Source organism: Acipenser ruthenus, chromosome 8 (assembly GCF_902713425.1).
Source record: "Acipenser ruthenus chromosome 8, fAciRut3.2 maternal haplotype, whole genome shotgun sequence".
Taxonomy (NCBI): Eukaryota; Metazoa; Chordata; class Actinopteri; order Acipenseriformes; family Acipenseridae; genus Acipenser; species Acipenser ruthenus.
Window position 1 is genome coordinate 8,951,533 of NC_081196.1, and position 12,762 is coordinate 8,964,294.

Consider the following 12,762-nt stretch of genomic DNA (forward strand, 5'->3'; position numbering starts at 1 on the left):
TTTAGCTGCTGTTTTCACTGTGTGGTTTTATTCGACTATTTCTGATCGCGTCATTCGTTAACAATGTAAAACCACAAAGTGCCATGAGCTAACAAGCTGTGTAAACAGGGCTTGTGTAGAGGCAAACTAGACAGAAAACAGTCCGTATACCACCACGCCGCCTTCATTAATTTTAATTTCAAATAATTAATTGCACTGTAGAATTGGTTCCAGTTGTGTGCTAAGCAGTTGATTTATCTCCCCATACACATCAAAAATCCCCACCGCTAAAGTTAAGGAAAGCAAGACTCATAAAACAGGTTGCCCCCAATCCGCTCCATGTCAGCTTTTTCGCTTATAGGTGCATGTGTGCGTGCGTGCGCGTGTGTGTGTTTTGTAAGTGAACATTTGCTTCACATGCAGGCTTTCAGTAACCTGCTGGTCCTGATGAGCACACTTTTTCTTGTCTATTTTGGAACCTGTGTTTTCACTAAATGATGTAATTGCCCAGTTGTGTTGATTTCCTTGTTTTTAACGTGACATGTGTTGTCTTGTGGCACACCCCTTAGTGTAATGAATGCATGGCAGTCCCCTCCTGCACAATTGTTTTTCCGGTAACTGATCATCACCCTGCCTGAGTAGCTTCCATTCTACCCCACTGAATTGTTTATGTATTTCTCTCTTTATTTTAAATGCCTAATTCTGGGATAGCTGTTTTAAGGTGGCAAGCAGCCGACCTTGTAATCACAGCCGATCGTTTCAACATACTAATTCAATAACAAATGTTCCTTAAAAACAATTGCAGGTTTGTTTGTAAGTAACATTTATCTTTCTTGCTTGTGGTATGGTAATTCTACAGCTTTTCTGGGCCAGGGTTCAACGTTTGTTATGCCAAGAGGGCTAAAGGCTGAATGATGGTAAATAGATAACTAGAATCTGTGGATCAGCATCGTGATGCCATCTCTGAATAGACCTGAGGCTGTTTAATTAATCAGGTTCAGTTCAGTCTCCAGAGTGTTCATGAACACAAACTTCAGTTTTCACAGTTTTGGATACTGGAGTTTGAACTTCATGAGTGGTTTAAATGTGGTTCTCCCAACATCACCATGGAGAGTAGTCAACATAAAACATGCCATTTTTAACAAAATGACTTAAAACATTACAACCATTCTAACTTGCAGTACAAGTATTTAAAATGATCCATTCAAAATCTGTTTGCCATAGTTAAGACTGAAGTTTGTGTACAGCAATTCCATAACTTCACTTTTAGAATTTGTTTTGTTTTTTTAACCACAGCTTATTGCAATAAAGGTACTTTTAAAAGCGGGTCTTTCCTTCTGTGGTCTTGTTACATTTAGTGATCTAACCAAGTCTCTTATGTTTTAAAGAATGTAAAAAGTAATTAAAGTTATTTGAACATTATCGTCATGGAAACTACAAGGACTTGATCATGCAAATTGTGCAATTGCCTACAATTTATTTCCTGTATTAAAAGTAACGAAAGAGATAAGGGCTTGCTCCCCTGAGCTCTGTATACTTAGAGTGGTTCTTTTGATTTACTTCCTAATAACTTTCCTATCAACAAACTCATTAAGTATGTCTGTAATGGGAGGCCATGGCTTGGCCTAGAGGCCTCTTGCAGTGTTCCTCAAAGCTTAATCAAGGTGTCATCGACAAAAGGAAATTGGTTTTTTTTTTCCTTATCTAACATTAAAGACTTCGAGGCACCACTTTATAGATATGGAAATGAATAGTTTGAAGTGTAATTTAGCCTTGCCAGAAGTAGAGATAGAATGATAATTGTTATGAAAAAAAAAACAAAAAAACTGTTTGGCTTGACTTGAATTGAATTGACATGCTCTGCAAAATTGCCTTAAGAGGTATTCGGTGAATAAGATTAGTTAAACTGCAGATTGGGGAATCTGAGATCTAAATGGGTCATTCGTGCACATGTTGCATTTTTAGAAATACATGGTAGTTAATCTGCACAGAATAATGACTACAGTCTGTCTAAACTCACGGATACCATCTAGACATTGTTAACTGGAAAACAATCGATATTTCCCATGCAGAAATCAATGTATGATTGTGGCACCCTGCTAAGCCTTGGGATCAAATGAAGTATAAAAATGGTAAAAGCATTGGATAAACCATGCACAATGAGAAATCCAGAATTGTCAGTTTGATCCCACAATTTAATACTATAGTATCCAATCCCCCCCTATCCATGTTGATGTTAACCCAGCGTTCTCCTAAACAGACTGTACTATGAAAGTTTCCAGTGTCCATTTGTTTTGGTTTGTCCTGTAGGCACCTGTCAGCGTTCGGAAACATTGAGTTCTGTCTGAGCAAAGGTCACCATGTGCCTGCGTTACGTTCAGGTTTAACACAGTGTTGTGATTTTCTCAAAGGGCTGTTGAGGATCAAACCCTGACCTTGGTATGTCAGCTGCAGCAGTGCAGATGGACATACAGTAGCAAGTCAGCAGAGGGAGAGAGAATAGTAGAGCTACAGTGAAGTCTTCTAGCAAGGCTGTCATTTGTTTTTCATTATGTAGCAGATTGGGCCAGATCAGCTGTACTTTGCGAAATGAATAGCGGTCCTTCTGGTGCATTTCTGTGTTCTACCTGTTGGTTAAACATGCGTGTCTCCAAGGAGGGGTCCTTAATGTTGGATACAGAAAGCCTTAACAGAATCATTGGAATGTTGAAATCAAAAGTTCCATGCCCTTTGCTGTTAACTATTACAAAACCTACCACTTTATGTGATTGAATAGAAGGTGTACTGTACAAAGCTGGTCACTGGATCATTTTTTTTGTTCCTCTCTCCCCCATAGTTCTGCAAGGGAATCCATTGCTAGCCGTTTGCCTGTTAGTGACATTTGTTTGGGGAACTAGCTTCATTTATTTAATAGGTGTTTTTTAAGATTTCTTTGCATGTCCACTGAAATGTGTTGTTTTCAAGGATGTTCTGGTGGTTCCTATGTATTGTGGTGGTAAATTGAGAACTAGGAAGTGCACAATTTGACCTGTGTTGGAATTTGGCTAAAAGAGTGTTTTTTTTTTTTCTTCTTCTTCTTCAAGACAGCCTTATCGGGTGATATCTAAAATGTTTACAAAGTTTTATTTTGTATGTATTTGTTATATAAAAAATATTCTAGCTCTAATAATTTTTACAAGCCATGGAAATAAGACAAACAATGACCATATACCCATTTTATCCAAGTATTAACTTGATAATGAAAACCTTTCATAACTTATATATAGGGGATTGTAATCCAATATAGCAAACAAGTAAACCATGTAATGTATAACGGAAATGACCAGTTGCTGTTTCTTGAACAATAAATAACAGTGGATTGAAGAGGCCTATTCTAAAGATCTATTCTATGACCTAAAGATTAACAGCAAACACATTATTTCAGGTTTACCTATGTATATTCTAGTTATATATATATATATATATATATATATATATATATATATATATATATATATATATATATATATATATATATATATATATATATATATATATATATATATATAAATTTTATAGTGTGTGTATGTATTTTAAACCCAAGACAAACCAAACAACTGCTGAAACATATTGAGGTCCAAGTGTAGTATACTTACAGTTTTAAATGAAGAATCAGTTAAATATTTAATATTTTCAACCTTAACATCCCTGGGATGCTTGTCAGTATTCCGAGTTGCTGGCATTCACATCAGTTAAATAAACCACATTGTCCTAGTTGTTCCAACAGAATACTGTTATGAATTGTAAGTGCATTGCATTTCAATGGCTTAAAAAAAATGACACGTCAGGGATTAATTAACATGCTTGTTAATTATGCTTGCTTATGTAAATGAATCAGTTGGCTAATTGATTAGCAACCCCCCACTGTGGCTAAGAAGCAAATCACTGTGTTAATCTGGGGACTCCAGCAATCCAGTCAATAGAACATGTACTGTTAAATACACTTCTCTTACTTGGTCTTGTAATTATTTTTTTAATGATTTAGTTGTGATTTGACTGGTCTTTGCTTAGTTTCATTACAAATCCAGCCCCCCCCCCCCCCCCAATTGAGATTCCTGGAGGTATTTAAATTGTGAGTCCTTGCAGGCTGCTTCTGTGAACTGAATTGATTGTCTTAATAGAAAGCATCAGGCTGATGTATGCCAAGTTAATGCTGATGGAGAGGGGGGGGAATCCATGATACAAGCCCCCCCCCATGCCTTTCCACTTCTACATATAAACTAGGATTAATGAAAAGAAAGCTGAACGCTTCCCTAGAAATATTACAAAGGTACTTTTGTGGGTTTTTATTTAGTCATCCGCTCGAGAGCAGTTATCTGATGTTTGCTGGCCCCTTCTCAAAGCCCTGTTCTTCAGAGGGCCCCGTGTATTCAGCTGAACAGGGCTGGGACGATCAGTTTTCTTAATCTCTGAAGTGTAATGGGATATTCTGGAGAGACCACAAGATAAGGAACAGAGCAGGCTCTATTTATTTATTTTTTCTCTCTAATTGGTGGAACTTTTTTTTTTTTTGTCCCTGAGCTGAGCATTCTAAAACAAAGCGAAGCAAGGTAGTGTGTTTTTTTTTTCTTCTGAATTATGGAGATTTTTGTAACAATATTGCTGGAGGTATCCAGCCTTTATTTTTTTAAATAGCCTGTGTATTGGTAAGATTCAGAAACTCTGAACGCCTTGATTTTTTCTGAACACTTTCCAGCTTACCTGTTCACTGGGATGCTAAAATAGATTTTGTGAACTTAAACCTATCTGGTGTATCGAAACTGTATTTTAAAGTAAAGTGTGTGTGTAATATAGTTTATTTGAGACAAAGTGTTACCTAAAAAAATATTTTAAAAAGGCAAGCGATTCTAAACGTTTTCAAGGATACATTTATTGCAGGTTACTGGCAGGTTTCTTCTGACTCAAACCACCATTAGATTGTTGGACCACCACAAAAAACACAAAAAACAAAAAAACAAGCCACGTTGAAAACCAAAGGGTTGACTTTTCCTTTGGTTGGCCACAAAGCTGTTATTAAAATAATTCCTTTGCCACCATTAATGTCCATAAGCCAGCCGAGTGGGCATTGCTGTGCCATTCAGAAACTGCAAAGGGTTTTATTTATGCATTTCCTAATCCAAGAAAACCTTTTATTTTACGTGTTCCTATAGTTATGTTTTTTTATGTCAGTTTGTGAATATGCTGCTTCAGAGTGTTTTGTGATCAGTTAACACTCTGTGATCCGTGAATGTCGGAATAAACCAATAATATCCTTAAGTGAAACAATTTGTTAGTAAAAGTTTCCTAAATTGGAGCAGTAAGGACATGAACAGGTGGGCTCCTCCTGCAGTCAGGGAATGCTGCCTATCACTGTAACCTTTAAATTGATGGTTTCTCTGTGAGGCTTGGGGCACGTGTCAAAATATCTTCTAGCTCTTATGTAAAGAGAAATGTGTAACTACTTTTTTTTAATTTTAAAGGTAAGACAACATTTGACTGTCCTGATGTGTGATTTCAGTTCTTGAAGACAATATGTCAGTATGTCAATATTGAAGATTTCTTCATGTATCTACATTGGAAATTGAAACACATTGTTAGTTTGTTGTAAATTCACCAGTAAACTTTAATGAAAATAAGCTGTACGTGAGCTAAAAGGTTTGAAGTTTTCAGTAGGTGTTTTTCATACGCAGTGTAAATACAGCTTTCCTTCTGCCGTAGCAGTTGCTAAGCCGTTGACTGACAAAGTTTGCAGTACAATTTTTCTTTCCTCTACTCCACTCCCCCATCCTTTTCAACATCACCCATCAGCTCTTGCTCCAACCCTTCAGAAAAACTGCTCTCTTTTAAAAAACAAACCCCTGGGGTAATTGTCTCCTCCACCAGCTCACTGCATTACAATGAATATCGACTCTATTAAGCTGCGTTCTGCCTGTTAGTGTCGTCAGGGGCAACCGGGTTCCCTTATAAAAAATATGCAGCTGGTTATTGTAGGCTTCTGGGCCTCATTGAAGGCCTGAGGCCTGCGCTGGCAGTTGAACTCCCCACTCCTCACACTTGACACTGCCTCTGTTTATCTAAAGGGGGGGGGGGTATTTGGAAGCTGATTGTAAAAGGAAAAGGGGTGGGGGGTGGCTCAGTTAGAAGTTTGGGGATGGGGGAGGGGTGCCTACATGAATATTCAGAAGACAACCCCCCCTTACCCCTCCCACGCCGAAAGCAGATGGAATGTAAAACAACAAAAAACAATTTACATGGGGAGAGTGATCGTATTCATCCAATTACCAGGGTTGTCAAAATGAATTTATACAGAGGGGTTGTGGAACAATGAAGTTTAAGTCGGGGAAAAGAGTAGTGATGGAACAAAGGAGTATTTTTTTTCTCTAGAAAAACTGTATAATTTTCCACTCCTGTAGGGTGCTTTTCAACAGCAAGGTGCATTGCTGGTTAATATTTATTTATTTATTTATTTATTTATTCTGTAGAATATCTTAAATAGAATTCGAAAAATAGTTTCTAAAAATCGTACGTTACACAGCGCCCTTCTGTCACACTTGGTTCGTTTGAAGTTTGGCTCGCTTGGAGGTGTTGTGTATTCTAAATAAAACACGCCTCAAATGAAGTGAACATCTCTTAATAGACTTGTTAACTTGTCCATATAATCTGGCCTCCTGATTGGTGCGTGTTTTGCCGTGTCTCTGGTTATGTCGGTGCATTGAACTTTTGAACTGACTCCTTTTTGTTCTTTCGCATTTGAAATCATGTCATGTTGACTTAAGCAGCACGTTGTGTTTATTTTTTCTCTTGCCCTGTAGTCTATCTCTGGACTTGATCAGAGAAAACAAAACCCTTAAGATTCTTTCAAATACTTAAGAAAATATTTCAGTCAACTGGGGGAGAAATGTGTCTGGGGGAAAAAAAAAGAAACAATATTATTAATAATCAGTTTTTAGTAAATACACAAATTGTATTTTAAAAAACTACAAATAACTGCGTACGTTTTCAGTTTTTAAAGGCTATGGCAATCTGTGGTGTATTCTCACAGAACTACTGTAACGTGTGAGAGTAGAAAATGAAGTTTACCTCTGTGTTTTAGACCGGCTGTAAAAACAGTCTTCTTGATTTGTCTTGGTGGAGTGTATTGACAGTCTGTCTCTGCCTGACCTTCATAATTTGTACTGTAGTTCAAATTGTTTCAGTATCCGCACTCCCAGTTGGGGTTCCTATTAACACAGTAACAGTGGGAACATGGGTGGCTGCAGTTTGTTCGTCTGCTGAGTTAGTGGTGGTATTTGTGATGATCGCAGTGTGAAGTTAAAATAAACTAGAGTACATGTACTGTATGTACATTTCTTTTGGTCCATGGCCTTTTTTGTACCTGGAGTGGGGATTCCATTTGATAAACTCTAGGTATGTCAATTGATACTTGACAGTATGCCTTCAGAATTGGATTTTAGCCTACAGCTCTTTTCTTTCACTTTCTACTTGAGACTTGGTTCCACAGGAAAACAGAATAATTTAATCTGAGATTTGAAACTACTCTATGGATAAACCAAATCAATATTGTCCCCTGTGTTAACAGACACAAAAAAACGAACATCTGTATTATTTATAAAGGAATTTATGGGGTTTTTTTCCCTATAGAACCAATATTCAAGCCAGGCTGCCTAGCCAAGTTTTGAGTACACAGAAAACATTAGAATTGAGTTTCTTTCCAGAGGTATCAAGTCTTTTGCTACAAAACTATATGGACAAAACTGCTGGGAACAATAATTGAACTGATCCATCCTGCCACTCAGCTGTTTCTCTCAGGTCTTCTCATAAATGTGCCTTTTCATTTAGACAAAAGTTACGTTTTGCATGGCAGCTACCCTGTAGTGACTGACCTACCAACCACAGTGTTTCTACGCACTTCGTTCTGCACAGCTTCTCCTGTAGTTCGACAATTCAGAACTATTTTAACCCTAGTTGCTTTCTAATCTAAAACTTTTAATTTCCAAGTTCAATTTTTTCAAAACATTTTATATTGCTATATCTGCAAATCCTGGGCTTGATTTTTTTTTTTAATTGATTTGGAGCCATAGTCATGAAAACAGCCATTTAAAAGATCTCCAAGACCAGCTTGGTTTAATATAGAAAGTTTAAAGGCCCTGACACGGGTGCAGGCTTTGGTTTGTTCTTAATGAGGCTACACACTATAACAAGACTGGGATACCTCCTCATATCAATAGTTGAGTAACTTTCACTTGTACAATGGAAAAGACACGTATTGGGAAATGATTTTGTAAGTTTTACAGAACAATATAAATACGCAGATGGGGAAGCATGACTCCCATTACTTGGCAGTTGTTTGGTTTTACAACAAGCTTTGGTCGCATGTTGTCGCTACACTGGATTTGTGACACATATAATAAAACTTGCACTAATAACCTGGAATGGTTCAAACGGCTGCTATGCAACAGGTGTCTTATTTTCACATCTGTATGTCAGCAACTGGAATGCCTTAAACTGCTTTGCACCCTGTGATGTGTGTAGGTATTCAGCTTTGTCTTTTAATTTTATCAGTGAATGCGTTGTGTGTATTATAGTTTTGTTTTTTGCTGAACGTACTACACAGGATACACAAGTATTGGAATTAGCAGTGATTGGTTGATTTTTCCTATGTGATTTATATAATTTAATATAACTCATTGGGTACATGGTTAAACGGTTCCTTCAAATAAGTTGTCAACTGCTTGTTTATTTTTATGCCCCAGGCTGGACGCACGTCTAAAATGAATATTTAGGAAGCCCTTCCTGTAGTAGTTGGTATATTTTACACTGTGATTGGAATGTAAGCAGTGTGTCAAAGCTTTTACTGGGGAATGTGCCATTTTTAACCCCATCAAAATGCATAATGTCCTGGAGCTTTGTGGAAGGAGCCAGATCATTGATCCGACACTCTTTGGGTGACTGTACAAAAAAAAAAAAAATACTGACCAGACTCTGCAGTTAATCTTGTACAGTCCTGGTGCTGCAAATTTGAGCAAAACCAGAATTCAGCCGTCGTGGGCCAAAATCTGTGCATGCATCCTGTCTCGAACCACCCACTGCTGTTTCCCAGGGCACTAGCAGAGATAAATAAAAAATGAAGGGAAGCAGGGACAGGCAGATAGAGATGAATGGTTTTCATGAGCTTTTATTTTAATTTGTATTAAGGACAGATGGTTTAAAAAATATCATATCCATGTTGATTTTTTATATCGCTCTGTGTGTGTGGTCACATTTTATCTCTGTGATTAAAACCATCATTTTGGTGTACTTTTTTTTTATATCGTAAAGACATTTCAAAAATTACTTTCCAATTATCTATTTTAGCAACTTCAACTGACGTCATCACCATTAATAAATACTTTATTTATTGAACCTTGCAGAAATTTAGGGATCGTCCAGCAGAGGTTATTGGCCATGACTTGGTCTCATTTTTATAATAACCTTATAATTCTAGAAATCATGCCAGTTGCCATTGTTGATCTAAACAGGTGTGTGTAGACTTGGTTAGAGGTCAGAATAACAAATATTGGGCAGTTGGTATACTCTCTGTTTCTGATAACGTTACAGAAAGAACAAGGGGTTTGATGCAGTCTTCCCTACTCTTACTTGGAGAGCTCACTGTAAAATTAAATAAACAAACCATTCAGAATGAATGAAATGACCTCATCCTGGTTTGAGAGAGTCAATGAACGCTACAGTTTCCTGTTTTCTGTTGGTGTCAACTTACTACATACTTCCAAAGCTGAGCTTTCTATACGTTTCTGTTCTTCAGAAAGCAGACCTTGTCCATTGCCAAGTATTTTTAGATTCTCCACTGAAGAGTTTTTGCAAAAGGGACCCATTCTTGAAACCTGACTGTTGCTTTGAAGCTATAGTTACTAGAGAAATGTTTTTTTAGCCATTTATATTCAGGTTTGTTGACGGTAGGTTACTTTTTAAAACCAGTTTCACGAAGTTACCTCATTAAATAAATGTATTATATTTGAGCTGCTTCATTGTGCAGAACAGTATGTAATAGGTTCATGAAAACGCCCGTATGTGAAATATACAATCTCAACTGCCTAAACCAAGACTTGCCTTTCTAAAGACTGCACAACTTGCATTTTTGTATGGCATGTGCTACTCCAAATGTTTTGCCAATAAGGTTGAGTTGATCTCCAGGGACAGTGCAAGTATGACGCAGCTGCAGTCTGATCCCAGAGCCTTTAACTAATGCCCTCTAGGCTGCAGCTACTGAAGCCTTGGGGCATACATGACTGACTGCTCAGTATGGAGTATATCTGGCTATTGAGGTATTAGGTTGCATTTGCTTCTACCCTGTCTGATTTTACCAAAAAGAAAATCACATTTTGGTATAAAACCACTGTACCTAAACTTGAATGATGTAAACATACAGTACAGATCAGATCTGCAGCTATGGCCAAAAGTTTTCCATCACCCTGTAGAATGAACACATTTTGCTTCATAAAGTTGAATGAAATCTGCTGAATAATGTTACGTTAACATATATTTGTAGTCTTCCATATACCGAAAAACGGACACATTGAAAAATGTGCTATTTCGAAATCTAACGTGAAACACTCTCTAGACTCTAGGCTAATGCGTTTATTTCTAAGGATTAATTGGTTTCTTTCCTTGCGCCCTGGAAAGGCTGTTTTTTTTTTTTTCTGCATTCGCACTCTCCATTTCCAGTTGCAGTTTGTCTGTTTTTCTCCATTGCAGGTTGGCATCCCCAGGGATGGGCCATGCCCTGCTGTTTTTGGAAAAAAAAATGTTTGCTGGGCTGAATAAACAAGCGATGAAGTCGATCTGTTTTTACATTGAGCCCCTCTGGATGGTGAGCTCGTAATGGCCTTAAGTCCTACCACCCTCATTCATTTTCCCTGAGCTAATGACATGGGTTTGGGGGGGAGGGGGGTGATTTGCTGGCAGTCTGGGACCGAAAGACCACCCCCATCTTGAAGGGAAGTTGTTACTTTAACCTGACAGGAAAGAATTTGGAAAACTTGGCAGAAGTCTCCCTTTCTGATATTAACTGTTAATACACTGACTGCAGGCTCCAAAAAAAAGTAAGGGGAGCTTTATTCAGCTGCTTATTTTCCATTTGGTAACTTCCACATAATTCCTTGCTGAAAGACGTCTTTTGGCTGGAGATAATCAAGAATGTTCAAACCCTAAGAAAGGAACTATACATCCATCATGTAATTTGAAATATTACTCATTAGTTGCAGCATAAAAACCCCCATCTGTGTTTTTATTGTTCATATTCAATACATTGTAGTGCTTGACAGTAAAACAAGAACATCGCAGATTGCACTTGGAGTTTCATTATTGGGGTGCAGTGTGTTGGCAGGCATGTGTTTCTTTTCTCGGGCTCTGGGCAAGCCATCTGCTACAAAGGTTTAGCCAAATATGCCGGTCCAGTTCATTCTCCCATGGTTCCCAGCTAAAATAGTCTAATCCTAATCTTCTGCAACTCTGACGTGATTTTAAGGGCCTAGCGCCATTTCAGGTGGTGGCAATAGGCCGCAGTTGTCAGCCGAGAGTGTTGGGTCAAAAACCTCAGTGTAAGCTTTCAGCATTGGAGATTACCAGGCATGACCACATAGAAATGTATTGTGGCATTTTTCCCGGGGCAACTTGGAACTAGTTTGTATCCTGTTGTGAAATGTCACGCTATGGCAAAGCAAAATGTTTAGTGTAAGCTTTGGTCTGCTAACCACATATTTACAGTTTAAAGTTCTGGTCCACTGTCCACACAACAATTGTCCATGTCCATTCATAAACATAATGTGCAAAACCATTATTTTATTGCTCTTTTGAAAACGATTTTATCAGTCTGTACCATCTGATTTATTATTTTTATTTATTACTTTTATTTCTAACAGTTGGTCCACTCCACAGTGCTGCTGGAGTGTGTTTGTTTTTGGTTCCAGAAATGTATTTGTCTACCAAAAATCTTTATGATCGGTCACATTAATACATTTTTATAAAAGAAGGATTAACTGATCAATTAATCTGAGAAAATGAGATGTAATTTATATAAAAAAGAAACATTTCATTCAGTACAGGGGGCATTTTAAATGAACATCAGTATTTATTTTGTGGCATCACAAATAAGCAAACCCATGTTTTGTCTGAATGAATATGACTTGCATTTCTCGTGTTTGTGGAAAACAGGACAGTTCAGCGAATTGGTACAGCAATGTACAGTTTAACTCGGGTAAGGTGTAGTTAGACTACTGTATACAGATTCCAATTAAAATGTAATTACAGGGCAGCTAAATGAGTTAATATAAATGAGCAGCTATTTATTTTTTCTTCTACTGAAGTAAAAAAAAAAAAAAAAAAAAAAAAAATGGTGAGGTTCTCATGTATCAGACTGTGGCTCCGACTTGTCGGGAACATTCGGAATGTATAGGGTCACAAAACAGAAAGCCAGTGAATAAAGGCACTGTTTCTCTCCCCCTCCCTCCCCCAGTTAGTTACCTGAAAGCAATTACATGGATGGCGAGTGGTCCTGCTTTTACCTGTATCAGTTACACCACGGCTACGCTTGAGAGAAACCATGGGACAGGGGGCTCTGCTGCTCTGTAAAGGGTAGTATTTCCAGATGCAGGTGCAGCCTTGGGACAGTCCCCCCCTTTGCTCAAACACAGAGGGATTACAGTAACTAGGGCTGTTGTATAAAAGCATCGCTGTTGTTAAATTTAATCCACGACCGTAGGAGTATAA

General features: G+C 37.8%; 1 protein-coding gene across 1 annotated transcript in view; it reads left to right on the forward strand.

The window, feature by feature from the left end:
* LOC117405703 (brother of CDO) overlaps positions 1 to 12,762 on the forward strand; it is a 39,045-nt gene that overhangs the window by 5,595 nt on the left and 20,688 nt on the right. The window lies entirely within an intron of this gene.